At 47.3% G+C, this 18,650-nt stretch overlaps 1 protein-coding gene across 1 annotated transcript in view; it reads right to left on the bottom strand.

Moving 5' to 3' along the window:
* MDN1 (midasin AAA ATPase 1) overlaps window positions 1-18,650 on the bottom strand; it is a 2,002,810-nt gene that overhangs the window by 1,580,719 nt on the left and 403,441 nt on the right. The window lies entirely within an intron of this gene.

Genomic DNA, 18,650 nt, shown 5'->3' with positions numbered 1-18,650 from the left:
GTTGCTCCAGTGTGTCATAGTGCGCTCTATCGTAGCGAGCGAGGAGCGCTTGAGTGTTAGCTATGCGCCATATGTTTGCAGCTTGTGCGGCAACTCGCTTGCCGGAGGTCTCTAGCACCTTGGACTCTTTGTCCGGGGGAGGAGCGTCACCCGTTGTCTGCGAGTGTGCCCTCTTGCGGGCATTCGCCACAACGATGGAGTCGAGTGGTAATTGGCCTCTGATGTAAGTAGGATCCCCAGGTGCTGATCTGTATTTTTTATCGATCCTGGGGTTTATCACTCGTGCCCTGGTGGGTTCCTTGAAAATGTCAGTGGCTGGCTTGAGGACCCCCTTCAACATTGGCAGAGTCTTTACATGTCTTTCTGAGGATGCAAAGGTGTCCATTAGAAAGTCATCTTCGATGATATCAGAGTGAAGCTGTACATCATGGTTGTTTGCCGCACGTTCAATCAGAGCGTTGAACGCCGCAGTATCCTCTGTGGGTGATGTTTTTGGCCCATATAGTTGTGTGTCCTGTGCATCAAGAGGTGCACTGGGGTCTGCAGGGTCGCCCCAAGTTTGGTCAGGGTCCTGCTGGTCATCAGGGTCCGTGTCCACATGGTAGGGGACTTGTTCATCCAAGTAGTCCCCCAATGCATCCGTGTCGGAGCGTGTGGGGGAGGCCCGGTGTGGATCCTGGTAGGGTGAATAGAAGGGTTCATACAGGAGAGGTTCTGAGTCCACAGGCAGCTTCCTCTTTAGCGGGATCCTGAAAGGCTCCAATGGCGGTTCCGAAGTTATCCTTCGGCCGTGGAGAATCATCCTGCCAGTGTCGGCGTCGATGACGTGTGACGGAGACGGCTCGACAGGTGTAACCGCAGTTTTGGTGACCTGTGTCCTGAGTTGAAACGCCTTCGGGATTGTGGGTGGAGGCAAGCCGAAGGTAATGCTGGTCGGCACCGACGAAACCGCCGGAGCCGAACCGGAACCCGACGGGTCCTGGAGGGCGTCCTTGGATCTGCAGCCTGGCATCGCGCCAGGCCGTACTCGGGGCGCCTTAGAGGTCGTGGCCCCCGCCAGGGTCGTCGAGGCGGCTGCAGATATCTTCTGCGCCCGTGGCGCATCGAGTCGAGGTGCGGAGATCACCGTCGACGTCTTCGACACGTGAGGTTTTGGTGTCGTCGAGGGAGTGCTGCGAGGCGTAGCAGGCGGGACGGCCCTCGGTGTCGGTGGCGTCGACGCCGGTAACCGGGCAGGTTTGTCGGCGCCGATGACCTTCTTCCGTTTGTCGACTCCCATGTCGCCCGTCTCGAGTTCGGCACCGAAGTCTCTCTTGGTGCGGTCGGTGCCGACCCGGTGCGCTGGCGTCGAAGGTGTTGAAGGCCTCGATCCGACTAGCGCCACTTTCAGTTTCGGTTTCGTAGGAACCTGAGCAGCTTTCGGTTTCGGTTTCGTGGAAGGGAAACCAGCTGGCTTAAGCGGTAATGGCTGCCGCTGAACGTCCGAGGCCGGGCCCGAGGGCGGGGCCGAAGGACTGCGTGATAGGTCTCGGGTAAGGCCCGAAGGCGATCCCTCGACCGGAGCCATAGTCTGTGGCGCTGGTGAAATTTCGGTCTGAACAGGTAGGCCTTGTTCATCATCGGAGCTACTCTCTTCGGCTCCTAAGGCCTCCTCGTCGTCTCCTACCTCGGTGTCGTCTTCACCTCTGTGGAAGAGTGACTCGTCGGCCTCGTCCGATCCGGGTTCGTGTTCGTGTTCGGAAACGGGACTGGAGGGTAAGACTTCTACTTCTTCGACGTCGTCAGCCTCGTCGAAGATGTCAGCTGGGGCCGGTGCCGCGTGCTGCGCTTCGAGCCTCGCCGCTCGACGATTCCGCAGAGTCTTCTTTGAACGGAACCGGGCACAGGCCATACATGTCGATTCGTCGTGGTCCGGCGAAAGGCATTTGTTGCACACCGGATGGACGTCGATGTGTGGGTACTTCGCATTGCATACCGGACACCTTTTGAATGGCGTCCTGGATTCCATCGTCGAAGTAGAGTCGATGGACAGGCAAATGCGAACAAAGTCGGTGCTGAAAGTTAGTAAACTAACAAAAAGTATCGAAACCCGATCGATAAACAGTACCGACGCGAACTAAAGGCCTTGTGGCCTCGACAAAAGTTTTTCCTAACTTGAGCTAAGATAGCACATCCGAACCCAATGGCGGAAAAAAACAATCTGAGGATGGAGAGGATGCCCATGCGCACTGTAGTCCATGGGAGGAGTCACCTATCCAAGGATACTTCGAAGACTCTTCCAGGACAACAACGTGCAAACATCCGGACCCAACACTAGGCGGCGATCTATGCACAAGATATGAATTCAGCAGCCCACATGCCTCGAACCTTTAAATTCCACACTATATTAATAAAATCGAAGGTGTAGCGCTAGGGTGCGATTGGAAAGCGCGACGGGCGCTATATATATTAACATCAACAGAATTAAATGGTAATAAAAAATGCTACACCATGTACTCACATTGACCTTCATGTTGCTGCCTTGGTGCTTATTCCATAGTCCGGGGGACGCAATGGCTGCAGAAGACCCCATACAACACCCAAATTCGCATTCAAGTTTCTGCTCTGAGCTGGCAGGCAGCCTGGAGGTGACCGGAGGGGACGGGACACTCCCCTTTCCCTCCCCTATTGAGCTCCGAAGCGCGCACTGTAGGGGTTTGTTTGTGAATTAAAGGACCTAATGGCACTATAAATCCTCGCCGGCTTCCTTATTGGTTGTCGCTATCTAAATGTAAATGAAGGGCGGGGCTTACCACATGGCTCTTAGAAGCTCCCTGATGGGAAGCCTGTAGGGGTGAGGAGAGGGGGGGGGGAGGGGTCATCTCCCCCTATGTTGTCATCACAAGCTGAGTGTATTTGGGGGCAGGAGCAGCCGCGCTTATTTCACCGGATGTCGTCGCCAAATGTGTCACACTCAGTGCTCTGTCTTGTTCCACGGTCGCCTCCTTTTAGTGCCCTGCTTAGCCCTTGCTAGGTCAATGGGGTGGGGGGTCAGTTTCTCCTTTATTTGTATCCGTAATTTCTCCTGTTTAAAAGTTTCATATTGGCAATTTTATATAGAGGGAACTTGGCCCGAGGGCTTCTGAGCGCTTCATGTCAGCACCAAAGTACGTCACACATGGTCAGATTAAGTTCTTGGGCACGTGGAGATTAACCGTTTTTTTTCCCATGATCACAAGATGATGAGCGGTAGCCGAGACTCGAACTTGGTTCCAGGGTTCCAAAATTGACATATTGACCACGACTCCACGTCAGAACTGTTCCACGCGCTCAGTGCCAATGTGAGACCAGCACTTTCTCTTCATCCCCTTCATGCCATTCCCCCCCACCTATCAAAGCCCATCCTCTCGCATCTCCCTGCAAGGTAGCTCGGTGGGTTTAACTCTGCTTGCCGTGTTGACTCAGCCTTACGTCCTACGGGACAACATTACTGTGCCCAGTGGATGCTCAGTTTTATTCCCTGGGCCCATATTTACTATCTGTTCGAGACGGCGCTCCTGCGACGCACAGCGGTGCTTCATGGCGCTAACAGCAGCGACGGTTAATTTCAAGTGCAAAAAAATACTTGGTAACCAAAGTGGACTAGAGCAGTGGCCCAAAATCTCTGTGCCACAGACTACGCCCTCTCTGAGTTATACAAACGAGGTGTAATCGGCGTAGTCTCCATTAGTGCAGCAGGTGCAGTGTCACCGGCGCCCAGAGACCTGAGGGGGTCTCTGCACCCTGATTATCAATTCAAACAGAAGCCAGAGGGCCCATTTCCTTGCTCGGGGGCCTGTGACACACTGGCTTCGCTACTGGGCGTACCAGTCGTTGAGGGAATCGCCCTGAACACCACCGCCTTTCTCCGAGGTCAAGCAGAAATGCCTCGGAGAAACGCAGCGGCATTTTCGGATTCGGGGGCGTGTTTTTCTTTCTCTCCTCCTGCCATTGGCTGGAATGTTTACATTCCAGAGGAGAGAAAGAATGTAAAAAACATGCCCGCGAATCCGAAAAAGACGGAGCTTCTTTGGAGAGACAAAGCTCTTCTCCAATGGCTGACCAGCATTTAAGAGGCCAGCCAATGGAGAAGAGGGGAGAAGAGGGGCGGGTTCAAGCCCCTCTTCTGAAAACATTAAATCCCGGAGCGAGACTGCGCAAGCGCAGCCTTCGCAGCCGAGACCTAAAAATGGAGTGTATTTTTCTGAATTTATGAACATTAAAACTAAAAAGAGCCACTGGAGGTTCCCAGAGATGCGTATTTTACAAGAAAGAATAAACAAGACTTTTCACTCAAGCGCAAACCAGCAGAACTTTTCTTCTGCGATACCAAGCTGCACTCCGACAACTCTCCCGGGTAAAGCAAACTCAAATGCAACTTTTGAGTTAAGAGTCCTGATTTCTTAGGCTACACAGCGACAAGGAGCGGCGATCTGAGGATCTGGGCTACGAACTCGCACTAGGAGGCTTCCTCCATCTTTGTGACCCTGTGCTGTGAACAGCAAGTCAGCCAACTGATTCTTGGAGTCTCTGCTTCAAGCTGGGCTCAGAGGATGACTTCTCCACAAGTGAAACACAGCAGGCATAGTCCTTTCCTTTGCTAGTCCAAGAAGCAGCAGGTGCAGTGCAACTTCAGTGGAGCCACCTCTTCGCAAGTTCCAAGGTCAGCAGAGCAGTCCTCCTTCAGTCCTATCCTTCTCATCAAGCTAGATGTGAGATCTGGTGGGCATGGGTGCCTATTATGCCCAGGAAGTACCCTTCGGGGAGGCTGCAGTCCCTAGCCAATAGGCTACCCGGATCCTTCCTGCCTGACAACTTCCTGTGATGTGGGGCATCTAGCTATTCCTAAGTGCTCAATTCTGCCCACTGCCAAGATGTCAGGACCCCTCTCCTGGTGTGTGGATCTAGGTAGCCCACCTTAGGTATGTGGCTACACACCCACGGGAAAACCGGTTTGGTAACTGTTTTCCCTCTCTGTCCCCGTTGAAAGCTTGTCTACCTAAACAAGCAGCCCCTTCCATTTTTGTGCACTACTTGCCCTTCACAGGTGGCTTCCCCTTTGAAGCTTGCCTTTTGGGTCCAGTGGTAGGCTTCCATGGTTACCTTTCCTGGGAGAGGGCAGAAGGCTGTCTAGGAGGACATCTTTTGCATGAAAACAGAAACGGACACTAGACACTTGGGCATCTAAAATGGCAAGTTACTAAAGTTGCCCTTTGCCAATCAGTGACATTAAATTCAATTGAACATTAAAATGGATGTAATACACTGATTCTTTTGATACCTTTAAGTACCCACATCAGAAGTCCCAAACAGAAGTTAGCAAGGCTAAAATGTGAGCCTGCAAATCTGGACTTGCCAATGGGTCTACTACCCTCTCTCATTATAAAAAATTACAATTGCGAGTTTTTACTGTTAGAACATGTTAAACACTTGTTCTAATCTTTAATATGCTGCACCCTGCCTTAGGACTCGATAGGTTTGCTGAAGGGATTGACTTATACATATCATAAAGGGTTGTTTAGGCTTTACCGTTGGTTTAAATGGCAAAGTCGAGTAGTATAACACTGCCCTACCAGCCTGTAGTGGCAGTCTGGGAGTAATATTTTACTGTGTCATACTTGTGGTGGCACAGCTAGTGCTGCAGTCATGAGTGACACGTTAGGTCATAGGTACCCTAGTACCATATACTAAGCACTTACAAGCAAGCTAAGCCATGCCAACTGGGTATAAGCCAATCAACCATGTACCTTTTTAAGGGTCAGAGCACACGCACTAAGTCCCGATAAGCAGGCTCAGGGCATATGAGAGTCATTACACCAGTGCACAGTAGCCAAAATGGAGGGAGAGGTGCAAAAAGTAGGGGGAAACCAGCAAAAAGCTTTGTTTCCTTACAATGTCCCACTGACTTTATGAAGTGGATGGAGAGCAGAAGTTGGTTGGTGCATTGAAGTGGTCTTTCGATTGTGAAAGACAGGCTTTTTGTCTTGATTGGATTTTTTTTTTTTTTTTTTTTTTTTTAATAGTATTTAGATGTGTATCCAGTGGGTAGATTTTGAACTGTGAATATTATTTTAACATTCTGAGTAACTGTTGGCACGGACCATTTGGAATTTTCATGAATATATGGTCAATTACCTTACCAATACTTACCATGCGTGGTAAAGGAAGAGTTTACACTGGGACTCTTATTTAACAATCACAGTCCCGCAAAGGGATCTCATCCTCACAATTACTTATGGTAAACTGGTTTAATATTTAGTACAGTACAAAACAGTTAAATAATTGTCTCTAGCAATCAACTAGTTTATTTTGCAGTCTGTTGCAAAGTAACATCATTAGAAGAGTAAACAGCAGTGGATACCTGTGACATCTGTATGTTCCAGGTATCCTGGTCATCAGAGAAACCAACTTGCATGGGTTTTGCTTCATTCTATACACCTGCTGTAACCAGGGGACGAGGCAGACCCTCAGGCAGGCTCTGTCCGTGGGTTGGCAGTCATCTAGGATGTAGGATTACCCCAGTGGCGCACAATTCCCCAGACATATTGTGCCTTGTACTTAGCTTTACACCAGAGTTTAAAATCGCCTTAATTAACATCTATTCGAGGCCGGTGAAGACTGGCCAAGAATCAACAACCTTAGACCATCTTGACAATCTGTTATCCAGCCTTTCAAATGATGCTATAGTATTGCTGGGTGGCGCTCTAAACTGTCAATTTGAACCACTGAAAGATCTAACTGGTGCACCTGTCACAGAGGAGGACGAGCTGTGGGCCATTCCTGAGACCAACATCCTTCCGATCAGGGCTTGGACACCTTTGGAACTCCAAATCAAAGCACTTACCCTGAAGTACTTCTTGCAAACCTGTAATGGTCGCTTTAGCTCAGACTCCCCAGGGAACCATACCTTTAATAGAATTAGCCTTTAATCCATTTTGGAATATATCTTAATAGAAACAAGGTTGTGGGCACTGACTAAGGATTCACTGTCTGGCCGCGACATGACAGTGACCATAATGCTCTAACACTTGTACTCAATCTGCCACTTAACGGCGAAAAATCAGCAGAATCATCTGCCACCGACCAAAGGTTGAATATAACCAACAACAGGCGGAAAGTCAGGTGGGCATGGTTAGAAAAATCACATGAAAAAATGGCTATTCTAATCGAACCCATTGTTCCCAACCTTGAGGCCATATCAGAGATTGTGAAGCATGGAGACCTCATCGCCTCCCTCGCAGAGGTTGCAAAGATTAATGAGTCCACAACCTCTAAGCTGGAGGAGGTGTTTTGGACAGCGTGTACCAGGGGTTGTGGGAGGAAGCCGAAGCAATCTTGGTGTAAGGATAGTTGCCGGGCGACATAAAAGGCATTGATAGAGCCCATAAAAACATAGTGTAATATTACAGTATAATTAGCTAGGTCCCTTTACAAAACCACTATTGCATCTGCTAAATCCACATGGGAAATGGATCAGTGGGACAGTTTGAAACTGGCTCTGGAGACAAAAGATATGAAATCATTCTGGAGTATCATATCTACTGGCAGTAATAAAGGACATGCCCGTGTTCTCACATATGTGTCCTTGTGTAGCGCAACTGGTGTTCATGTAAAGCGTTCTGATACCCGATATCTTCGAGCGAAGTTCGCGCTATAAAAACAAGGCAGCGTGACGAAGCTTCTGATAAGAAGCTTAGTTGCCATGACAATGGAAAGCTTGGAACAAGATGGCGTTGGACGGCCCACTGTGCGTACGTACGCGTGCATGTTCATAGGTTTGGATGAATGACGAGAGCAGCCATCTTTGTCCATCTCTATGCGTGCATGTTAAGCTTTCAGAGAAGTCATCGCAAAAGGCATTCGCATGGTGAGGGCAGCGCATGTGCTGCTTTCGCCAGGCGAGACCTAAAAATCTAGGCACAACTCATTGTATGGAAGCATTCAGACTTCTAAAATACAACACTGAACCCCATATTGTCTATGCGGTCTCACGCTTCTTAATTTCTATGTGGTGGGCAAGGATACATTTTCTCAAAGAACAAAGTTAAGGCCCGGAAAAGTGATTGACCTTTTCATCATGTTTTATCCTAAATTAAATTGTAAAAATTAACTGTTTTAATCTTTTTAACTGTTTTAACTTGTTTTGTATACATCTGTGTCTGTTCTTTTATGGTTATCAACCGAAATAAAGAAATATTGATGATGATGATGATGATGGTAAACAGCAGTGCCCACATTAGTGGAGGAGGTAAAACAATCACTGACAATTGAAGGTAATATTTGAGAAAAACCTAACCCAGAATGAGAGTCCAAGGAGTAATATTTTGTGAAAGCGTGCATCTATTTTTCAAAGCAGCTCTTGCAAGAGCTTCAAACCTTGCTTTCCTTTTGACGTGTGGAAGAAAAATTTACACAATTTGGAAACCAGCTTTCTGGTAAATCCCCTTTTTACATGCAGATTCCTCAGTTTATACAACTTCTCCAGGCACCAGACAGGAGCAGGAAATTTTGATCTATTTCCCAAGTCGTCTCTGGCACCTCTCCGGATCTGACAGCCATATAAGGTCCTGCCCAGCACTCCAGTGTCAGCCTTTTATCCCCACGCCCTTAGTGGTAGAGACAAGCCTGATGAACTTAAAGGAAAACCCGACTTCTATAGCATAAAAGATTCATTAACCAAAGCCATAATGGAAGAATCCGAGGTCCAGGGAGGGAAAGACAAGTGCTTGCAACAATGAGTTCAAGATCAGGAGATGCCACACCAGAATCAGCCAAAATGGACAGGATGACTCAAGCAGACTGAATACCAGCACCAGAGGAAACCGAATGAGTGCCATGCGTCCGTGCCAGCCACAACTCCATCAATGATGCAGCAGGATGAAGCATGCCAAGGTTAGGATGCAGCCAATATTCTCTGCAAAGCCAACCAGCTGAAGGAGGAGCATATGACGGGCATGAAAACTCCTTTGGGTTTGAAGGGACACCAGTAGGAGCTGAAAGAGCTCAAGCAAAGCCAGTTAATCTTGGGTGATCAGCATTATCAGTCACCTGTGAGGGATCAACACCACAAGCAGATGTAGAAGCACCACCAACACAGTTGGGCACTGGCACCAAGCGTCTGCCCAAATATGCAGAAGCCAAATCTGAGGACAACATCAAACTCAAAGGTGAGGGGGGGGGGGCACCCCAAACCATAAAAACACAGACACAAAGCGAGACCAACAAGGGAGCTTGGATTAACGGAAACAAGATGTATAGTACTTCAAAAAATTTGAAACTGTAAAACTTTAGAAGAGACTATAACCGATCCGTGCAGTCACGTACGAAAAAAGGTAATTGTTGTCAGAGCACAAAACATACAATATCCCAACACAGTAATTCAGAGGTTGTTAAAAAGGAGGATTATAAATTATTCAGCCTGTGTCGGACTACATAGTATACCTTAAGCTCCTAAACTGGTCGTATCTAGCTTTGGTCACGATGGCTGGGAAATAATCCCAAGGAACAGGAGAAGGTGTCTTGAGATAAACTGCCATGAAAGTTAAGACAGTAAAGCGGGGTACAGGTATGTTGTGCTGGCAGCAATAGCCCGGTCCGGCAATCCTGCTTCACGTTTCTACACATGTCTGTCTCAAGACTGCTAAAATAGCAGAAAATGAGAGAGAGCGTGCAAACTGCAGGAAGTGACCAACAGCACTTTCTGCATTCGCAAACTGTGCTGCAGATGTAAACAACCAATAAGTGTTTAGGTAGGCAAGTGGTCACTGGTAGGACTGGGCCTTAGCTTGTCAACAGTGCTCAGCAAAGCCCAGCTTTAAACAATAAAATGAAGCACATCTCCTTAGTCAGCTTCATTCTTTGTCCCTCCACAGGGCTCTTTGGCCCAGCAGGCTCTGTAGAATCTGTGTGGGCCTGATGAAGTACTGCGGATACAGTCCTGTATGCTCCATGTCCTGTAATGATGCGCATCACTTGGACTCTGTTCCCCTGCAAGTAATTATAGGTGCTATTGAACAACTTGTCCCCAAGTAGGACTACCAAATAGCGATGAACTCCCATCTAAATTTGATGCTATTTGCATAGATGTAATTGCTCCACAACTACCTTTATTATATAAGTTATTCTGTCCACAACCAGAGATGAAGTTATAACAGTAGTACCTACCCCCCCTTAAGTGTTACTTCAAATCACCAACTGATGAGGTTTAATCTAGACAGCAAGAAATTGGGCAAACACCTAGCCAAAGGACAATTAAAAGTCATACCTGAACTAGTACATTCAAAACAAAACGTACCTCAAGCAGATGAGGAACCAGGCCCTTCTAAACCTTGGCTTCCATCCCGCCCTTCTCAATCCCCTCACAGAACATCAGACATGCTCGACCCAGATGATATTATCCACCCAGGCTCCTCAGAGCGGGCCCCGGCCGATAAGGTCACCAGTTACGTGGTGGGGCGAATCTGTATACCGCTAGAGAAAGAGGCCCGTAATTGCCTCCGGGCGGAGTGCCCCTGCCTGTCCCTTGAGGGAAAAGTGGCCATGATCCGGGAGATTGACCCCCGCATTGCCATCTTTCTGCAGAAATTAATTAGAGATCCTTAGAAAGGGATCGACAGGTGATGGAGGGCATGTCAGGATAAGCTCCTGGATGCCCTAGGGTCCATTACGAAGATCCTGGACATGTCTGAGGAAGCCAAGGAATCTGGCTCAATGATTTCCCTAGAAAACTTGTCAGGGTGTGCCCAGAGGGCCATAATCTTTTTGGGCAATGCGAATTGCGCCCTTTCCACCGAGCGCCGCTGTTCCCTGCTTATTAAGGTTGACCCAAAATTGGGGGATCTGGCCGACTCGGACGCTATTGCCCAGGGAGGTCTCTTTGGCGAGCCTGTTAAAGAGCTCTGAAAATTTGTTAATACTTTCATGTCATTAGACAAGGCTCAGACCACGATAAAGAGTGTGTTCCCTTGTGTTGTTCACGGGGCCGGCAGGGGCTGCTCAGCCAGTCGTCAACCCCATCAAAATTCACAAAGGTGACAAGGCTCCAGACAATATCAAGACCAGTCCTGTTTCGGGAACTTCTACCCGACGAGAGGACGTCATGGCAAGGGCAGAGGTTTCAGAGGAGGAGGAGCCACCTCAAGCCCCAGTGAGTTTTCTCCCTTTTTCCCAACAAAAAATAGGGGGGAGGCTGGCAAATTTTCTCCAGACTTGGATTTCCATCACGCAAGAGGAGTGGGTTCTGCAAAAGGTGAAGGGGTTCCACATAGAGTACATAGGAGAACCGGTTCAGCAGTCCAAACCCCGGCCCATTTAGTTTTCTCTCCAGGAGGCCACTCTGGTAGATGAGAAAGTCACATCCCTCCTCAACAAGGGCGCCATCTCCCTAACTTCGCCTCACCCAAGGGGGTTTATAAGCAATATATTTTTGGTCGACAAGAACAACGGTGGCTGGAGGCCGGTCATAAATCAAGCAAATGCATTTCAAGATGGAGGGGATCCATCTCCTCCGAGATATCTTGCATCCTCAGGACTGGATGGTTCGCTTAGACCTCAAGGATGCCTATCTGGTAATCCTGCTTTTTCCTTCTCAAAGAAGCTCCCTCCAGTTTGTCTGGCGTCATCGAACTTACGAATTCACAGCTCTTCCATTCGGCCTTTCTTCAGCGCCCTGGTGCTTCACCAAGGTGCTCAAACCAGTGGTTGAGTTCCTGAGAGCTCAAGGCATTCGGATGATCGTGTATCTGGACGATCTCCTCCGAATGGACTCTTGTCCCCGCCAGCTATCGGCCCATCTTCAGATGGCGGTGGATCTGCTTCAGAGTTTAGGCTTTGTGTTAAACAAGAAAAAATCTCTGTTGTAGCCTGCTCAGTCGTTATATTTCTGGGGTTCGTAATAGACTCCACTTCATCCACTTTAAGCCTTCCCTCCCAGAAGGTGGCCAAGATCCGACACAAATTGAGACGTGTCCTTTCCAGGCAACAGGTGTCCCTCTGCCAACTGGCTCGGGTGGTGGGTCTCCTTTCGGCATTAATCCAGGCCATCTTCCTGGGCCCGCTTCACTACCAGGCTCTTCAGCGCCTGAAGGCGTATTTCCTTCGCAAGGGTTATCCTTTCTACTACAAGGTCTCCCTGTCCAACGAAGCCCGGGAGGAGATCCAGTGGTGGATTGACCACATGGAGGCCTGGAACGTCTGGGCAATTTTCGGCTCTAGCCAGATCGGATTATAGAATCAGGCGGCAGCAGGTTAGGCTGGGGCGCTAGGTGCGGAGACCTCTCTGCGGGAGGACTGTGGTCTCCCGACGAACAGTAGTTGCGTATCAATTGTTTGGAACTTCTGGAGGGATTCTTCGCCGTCCGCTGGACGAGGGACTTGGTGCAGTCATGCGTCCTGCTCAAGATGGACAACATTTCGGCGGTCCGCTATATAAACCACCTGGGTGACACCCGATCCAAAGCCCTCTCGGACATAGCTGCAAGTTTCTGGCAGTATTGCCTAGACAGCCAGGTTTCAGTCACAGCAGAATATTTGCCAGGGCGAGACGATCAAGAGGCAGATTTTCAACCACGCAACTTCAGAGATTCCAGTCTCTGGACGCTCGACCGGGGTATATTTGCGATGTTGAACTACCGCTGGGGTCATTTCTCAGTGGACCTGTTCGCCTCAAGACTGGACCACCAGCTTTCATGCTTTTTCAGCTGGAGGCCAGATCTCTTGGGGGTAGCCACGTGTGCCTTCCTCCAGGACTGGAGCTCGGAGAAGGGGTACATTTTTCCCCCCTTCGCGATGATCACGAGAACGACGGCCCAGGTCCGCAGACAGTCGCGGATCTAGTTATATTGACACCCTTTTGGAGGTCGAAAGTCTGGGTTCCAGTTCTTTTGGATCTTTCCTGGGATTCTCCAACCCTACTCTCCCATTATCCGACCATCCTCTTGAGTCCCGACAAAGTTTTGCATCCTCTGGTGCTGACGAACTTGCTGTGGATCAAGGCGTGGTGGTTTTCAGGGGACGATGGGAGGTCCCAGGCCTTTCGCAGGAGGCTGAAACCTTACTCTTCAAGGCTTGGGCAGACAGCACTGTCAAGAGGTACAGGTCCACTAGGGGCAGATGGTCCCGTTGGTGTTGCGGCGGGATTTTGATCCCCTGGTCGCAGATGTTGTACACGTTGTGAATTTTTTGGCTCAACTGGCCTCCAGTTGCATGGCATACAGGTCAATAAACACCTTCCATTCTGCCATATCTTACGGTCATGTACCAATTAATGGCACAGCGCATGGGCGAACACCCAATGGTTTGCAAATTGTTACGTGGCATTCGGCTCTCTTTACCCCCAGAGCCTCGTTACTCTGCACTTTGGGATGTGAACCAAGTCCTTAACCTATTTTTGTCCTGGCAACCGAATAATTTTCTCTCCAGAAAGGAGCTTGGCTATGCTCCTCTGCTTCATATCCTGCAGGCGTGTTTCGGACGTTAGGGCTTTGGACATCACAAGTAGGATGTTTACCCCTGATGGAGTAACTTTCACTCCTCAGATGGACAAAGTGTCATACCAGAGTGATTTCTTACCTGGAGTATCCAGACTCTCCGAAACTGTGTGTGGTCAGATGTCTAAAGGCATATGCAGAGATGACAGAAGAGGTCCGTCCCCCTGGGGATCGCCAACTACTCATTGCACTTCGAAAGCCCTTTAAAGCAGTGTCATCTCCGACCATTGCTAGATTAGTCAGATGGGAGATGCAAGAGGCAGGTATCAGCCTCCATCACTTCGGAGCTCATTCAGCTCGAGGGGCAATGGCCTCTAAAGCACTTGGCTTGGGTGCCCGCTTAGAGGATATTCTCAATGCAGCAGATTGGTCTTCGGACTCCACGTTTAAAAGATTTTATTTCAAGCCGGTGCTGAACAACGCTCACCTTGTTGTGAGCAAGCTTTGAACTAGCATAATCCTCGCCTCCAGTCCTGACATAGAATGACAAATTTTCTAGCTATCGTAACGGAAAGTTTCAATTCCATTAAGGACTTGGAGGCGAGGATTATCCCACCCTAGGATCCTCCCTGTATTGCTGTAAGTAATCTTTTTTAAATGTAAGGGGTTGGATAGGACAATTTTGTTCTGTAGTGCTCTAACTGCTTTGCTGCTTTACTTGCAAGCTGTGGCAGTTGAGGCTCAAATGGTAATATGTCCTTGTCTTTGTAGGTTCTGATGCAAACAAACAGGATGCATGAAGGTGATGCGATGGCTGACTTTGTGCGACGAAAGAGGGCGAAGGGACACTAAGAAAGGGCTTGGAGGGCCCTTATTGGACATTGTTTGCTGAGCATGATTGGCTGTTGCCATGTGTTTTTTCTTTAATGACTTTCCCTAAGGGTTCATTGGAAACCTAGTTTTTGTTAACTTTTTGATGTGCTGCTATTAAACAAAGTGAAGAAAGAAGGCACAGTCCTCGCACCGAGTCCTTAATAGGATTGAAACTTTCCGTTACGTTAGCTAGGACATTTCACATTCCTGACTACTGAAATTCAGTACTACTTATGGAAATAACTGGGTAACACTGATCTAGCCATGGCATTGTTTGGTAGGGCAACACCAAAACCCATGCTGCGACAAGCAGCAGAATCTTGCTGGAATGCAGGTCCAAAGAAAACAGCATAAATACTGCAGATAGGTCTTAGCCCAGTTGGGCAAAGGATAAACAGGAGATTATGGACAGGGGCAAAGCAAACACCAGTTTGTCAACTTATTGTCGATCGCACATTTCGCAAATTCCCTTATATTAGACAGGAATATACTGCTACAAGGAGACCTCTCCTTACAAAGGTAGTGATAGTTCGCACCCCCGAATAATGTTGGGTCACGAGAATAAGGAACCACCCAACACATGGGCAGGAAAAAAAAATGTACAAAACTTTACATAGCAATAAAGCAATGACCATAGATCTAAAACCACTGAAAGAAATGAAAATCTGACCTGGGCTGAAATCTCACAGACTCCGAAAAGTCAACAGTGATACAGCATCGAGCCAGGGTCTCTCGAAACGTTTGATTTAAGTTACTGTAGTTAATTAAATTTATCTAAAACCCAGACAACTAGACAGAATTCATCAAGAGATGGCAGACTCATCGCCCAGAAGTTGACATTTAACACCAGGCTTTTTAGGTCTCGGCTGGCGTTGGAGCACGCATGCGCTCCTCGCCTAGAGACTTATAGTGATCAAGTCCGTTTTAGAAAAGGGCTTCAAACCCCGCCCATTATTCCCATTGGCCTGCGTCACCGTTTATGTTAATTGGAATTGGAAATAAGGTGCCCAGGGGGCCTCCTTTTGGATTTTTAATCTGTCCCCTCGGACACGGTTGCCTGCTTTGCGAGTGCCGTGAAGACTTTTCTTATCTGCTTGTTTATTTAACAAGCAGATAAGAAACGTCTTTACAACAGGCACAGAGCTCAGAGGCACACGGGGAGGACAAGGCAATGCTTCAGTTAGGTCCACCCCATCCCAGCTTTTCAGATCTGGTTATAGAAAGTTTTAATTCCCCGATATCACAAAGCCATTATTTTATTAAAGTAATACAAGACAAGAAAAACTGCATTCCAGACACACATCACATCCCTTCACATGCAGGCCTTCAAAATAAAAATCACTTCGCAGTTGTCGCTCGAGAGCTAGGTCTCGCACGAGCAGGATCACAACACAGAGCTCCCCCTCTCCCCCTCCCAATGCCTGGTCTGTGTAACATCAGGAGCATGGGGTCTGGATCCAGTTAGTGAGGGAGCCTGGAGTCTGCACCACACACGCACAGCGTGGAGTCCACCACCCACACCGACGTGCAGACACAAACACGAAGGACGGCCTCTCCCGGCCACAAGACTAAACCATAGGGCACATGGATGCATTAATGAGCAGCGGGTGCAAATCAAAGCCACACGGTGTGGGTGTGTGGCGAGAGCAAGCCAACCCACGTGTATGCACCAACTGGTACCACAGGACAGATGGTGACCCACAGAGGCGAGAGAGACATCACTGCTTGTGCCTGCATCGACTGGTGCCACAGCAAACTACAGGAGAGATGGTGACCCACTGAGAGGCGGGAGAGTCACTACTCTCTACTACTCACTCTCTACTACTCTAATACTCTCTCTCTACTACTATACTACTCACTCACTACTACTCTACCTCACTTTCTACCACACTATGCACGCGCACACACACACACACACACACACGTATATGTATTTATTTACATACATATATATCTATATAAATATAAATGCATGCATACATATACATATATGCATACATATGCATGTTATGTTCACGAAAGTTTGAAAACCACTAATAAAAGCAAAGCTAAAAGCCACCTAATTACAAACAGAATTGCTTTAACTTAAACGAGGCAGAGACCTATTGCATTCTCAATGCTTGTTCTATATGATATTGGAATTCGCAAGATTGGCAAAACACTTGTAGGAAGGGTCAAAACTCTTACATTTACTGACAAACAAATGTAACCTCTACAATCTTGAGACACCTGTTTGGACGCATAACATCAGCCAACAGATAAAACATACTGGTTATTAATAGATTAGGCAATGTTGTAGGCAAAGTCGCAGACCCTGATTAGCTGGCGATCGGTGCAAGCCACAAAAAAGTTATAAAGACAGCCCACAGTAGAGGATGAAACAATTACAGCCCTCAGAAGAAAAGCTGGAAATACATTTCTTAACTCATGGGACACTACAACAGCTCACACAGAAAACAGATTACCTACTGCAATATTTGGCTCACACCACTGAGTCACATTTTTTTTTTTTTTTTTTTACCTTATTACAGGTATTTCATGGTGAAGCCCAATTTCGCATCATTATGATTAAGAAATAAGACAACCAATGTCTAATATAATTAACAAGATACAAGTGGAATCACAGTGCATTTAAATACTACAGAAAGTGTGCTTGTATCTTTAATCAAAGGATTAATGATAAAAGCTAAGAAGCTCAAGAGTTTTCACAAGTAACACAAAACAATTGTTTACGGACACAGGAACTACACATTGTTTTAATTAATCATAATAATTGATTGACTTTCTGAATATCTTAATCTGCTCCAGGAAGCCTTGAATTATAAATGTATGTCTTTAACTGCATATCCTATTATTGTACGGCAAACTGAAAATCAATCAAGAAATAAAAAAATTAATCTTTGGATTCCGTTGAGGGAAGCCATTGGCTTGGGGATGTAGAGACCATTAAAGCACTGCAATGATGATACATTTTCTTTGTTTGATTACTTAAAATCATTACAAATCAATAAACCAACCAAATGACAACATACAAGTGAATAGACCTAAAACTTCGATAAACGTGAGGAATAATCGAAGAATGATAGAGTTCACACACCATGAAAGAGCCAAGAGTGACACTAATAGCCAAACTAATGGTGTTTTTGAATAAGGCTGTATCATAAAGAACATAAAGTGGCTTGTTGTGCATGCTTTAAGCATATATTTGACTAGAAGAGTAAAGCAGCCTTTCCTACAATCCAGAACATCGCTCCTTCATCTAATATAAAATAAACAAAGGGATAAAATAACAGGTGATTGTAGGAAGCTGGCTTTTATGTAGTGTACCAAAAAGAGGTACACCAAGTAGAAAATCCAGACTACATTTATTGGCTTAAAAGGCTTAAATTAATAATGGTTCAAAGATTCAATTTCTCTTGGAAATCTTAATACGTACTCAAATTACAAACTCACACACTGAGCACTTATACATTCCACACCACCGATCTTGAAAGGGACAGGCGAGGCAATTCTAAGTAGTGTTGTTTTAATATTATAACATCTAAAAAAAGAAATTCTACATGTATGCAAGAACTTCTGAGAAAACCAATAAAAAACAATACATAAAAATATTGCACATAATATCAAGAATATATCAAAAAGAGAGAGACACAATATGAAGCATATACATTTGTCATTAACATTGGATAATATGAAGGAATCAGTCAGAATGATTGCTTTATTCTATTTTTTACATGCAACACCTCGATCCCATCCCATATCTGGGTCGACACCAGTCGTGCCATTGCGACCTCCCACGGCGTCGGATCCGAAGTCAGTGCCTGTGACGCTGGCCGAGCCCATCGGTGGCGCAAGCCCTATCCTCATCCCCGACGACACGGAGCCGAAACGACATTGCTCGACGCTTATTTAGACGTCGACAGAACACAGAGGTTCTATGTTGTCGCCTGAGCAACTTTGAAGATGTGTTAGGCTCAGGAGAGGATTGTGGAGGGGTCTGGGGACCCTCTTAAAAACCCAGGATGTCTGAGGAGAATTTGGACTGGTATGAGGAACTGGCATGCTCTCTCGGCCAACAGTGGCTACGGAGGAGGGGGCATCCTATGCAATGGTGGTTAAGAGGGCAGCTGAGATCCTTGGACTGGAGCTGCCCCCAGTGCAAGTCAGGACTAAACTCCTGACCAAGGTGCTTCAACCTGGGGCTTCCACTTCCGATGTGTCACTTCTGGGATGGGACAGCCACCTGGAAGAGGTGGAGATCAGGGGATACTGGTTTCAGGCAGAGACGGGGTTCCACATAAGTTTGTTGGATGTCCGAGCGATTCGGTTGGC

The sequence above is a fragment of the Triturus cristatus genome, chromosome 6 (genome assembly GCF_964204655.1).
Source record: "Triturus cristatus chromosome 6, aTriCri1.1, whole genome shotgun sequence".
NCBI classification, from domain to species: domain Eukaryota; kingdom Metazoa; phylum Chordata; class Amphibia; order Caudata; family Salamandridae; genus Triturus; species Triturus cristatus.
The sequence above is the reverse complement of the archived record's forward strand: the minus strand, read 5'-3'. Positions and strand labels throughout refer to the sequence as shown.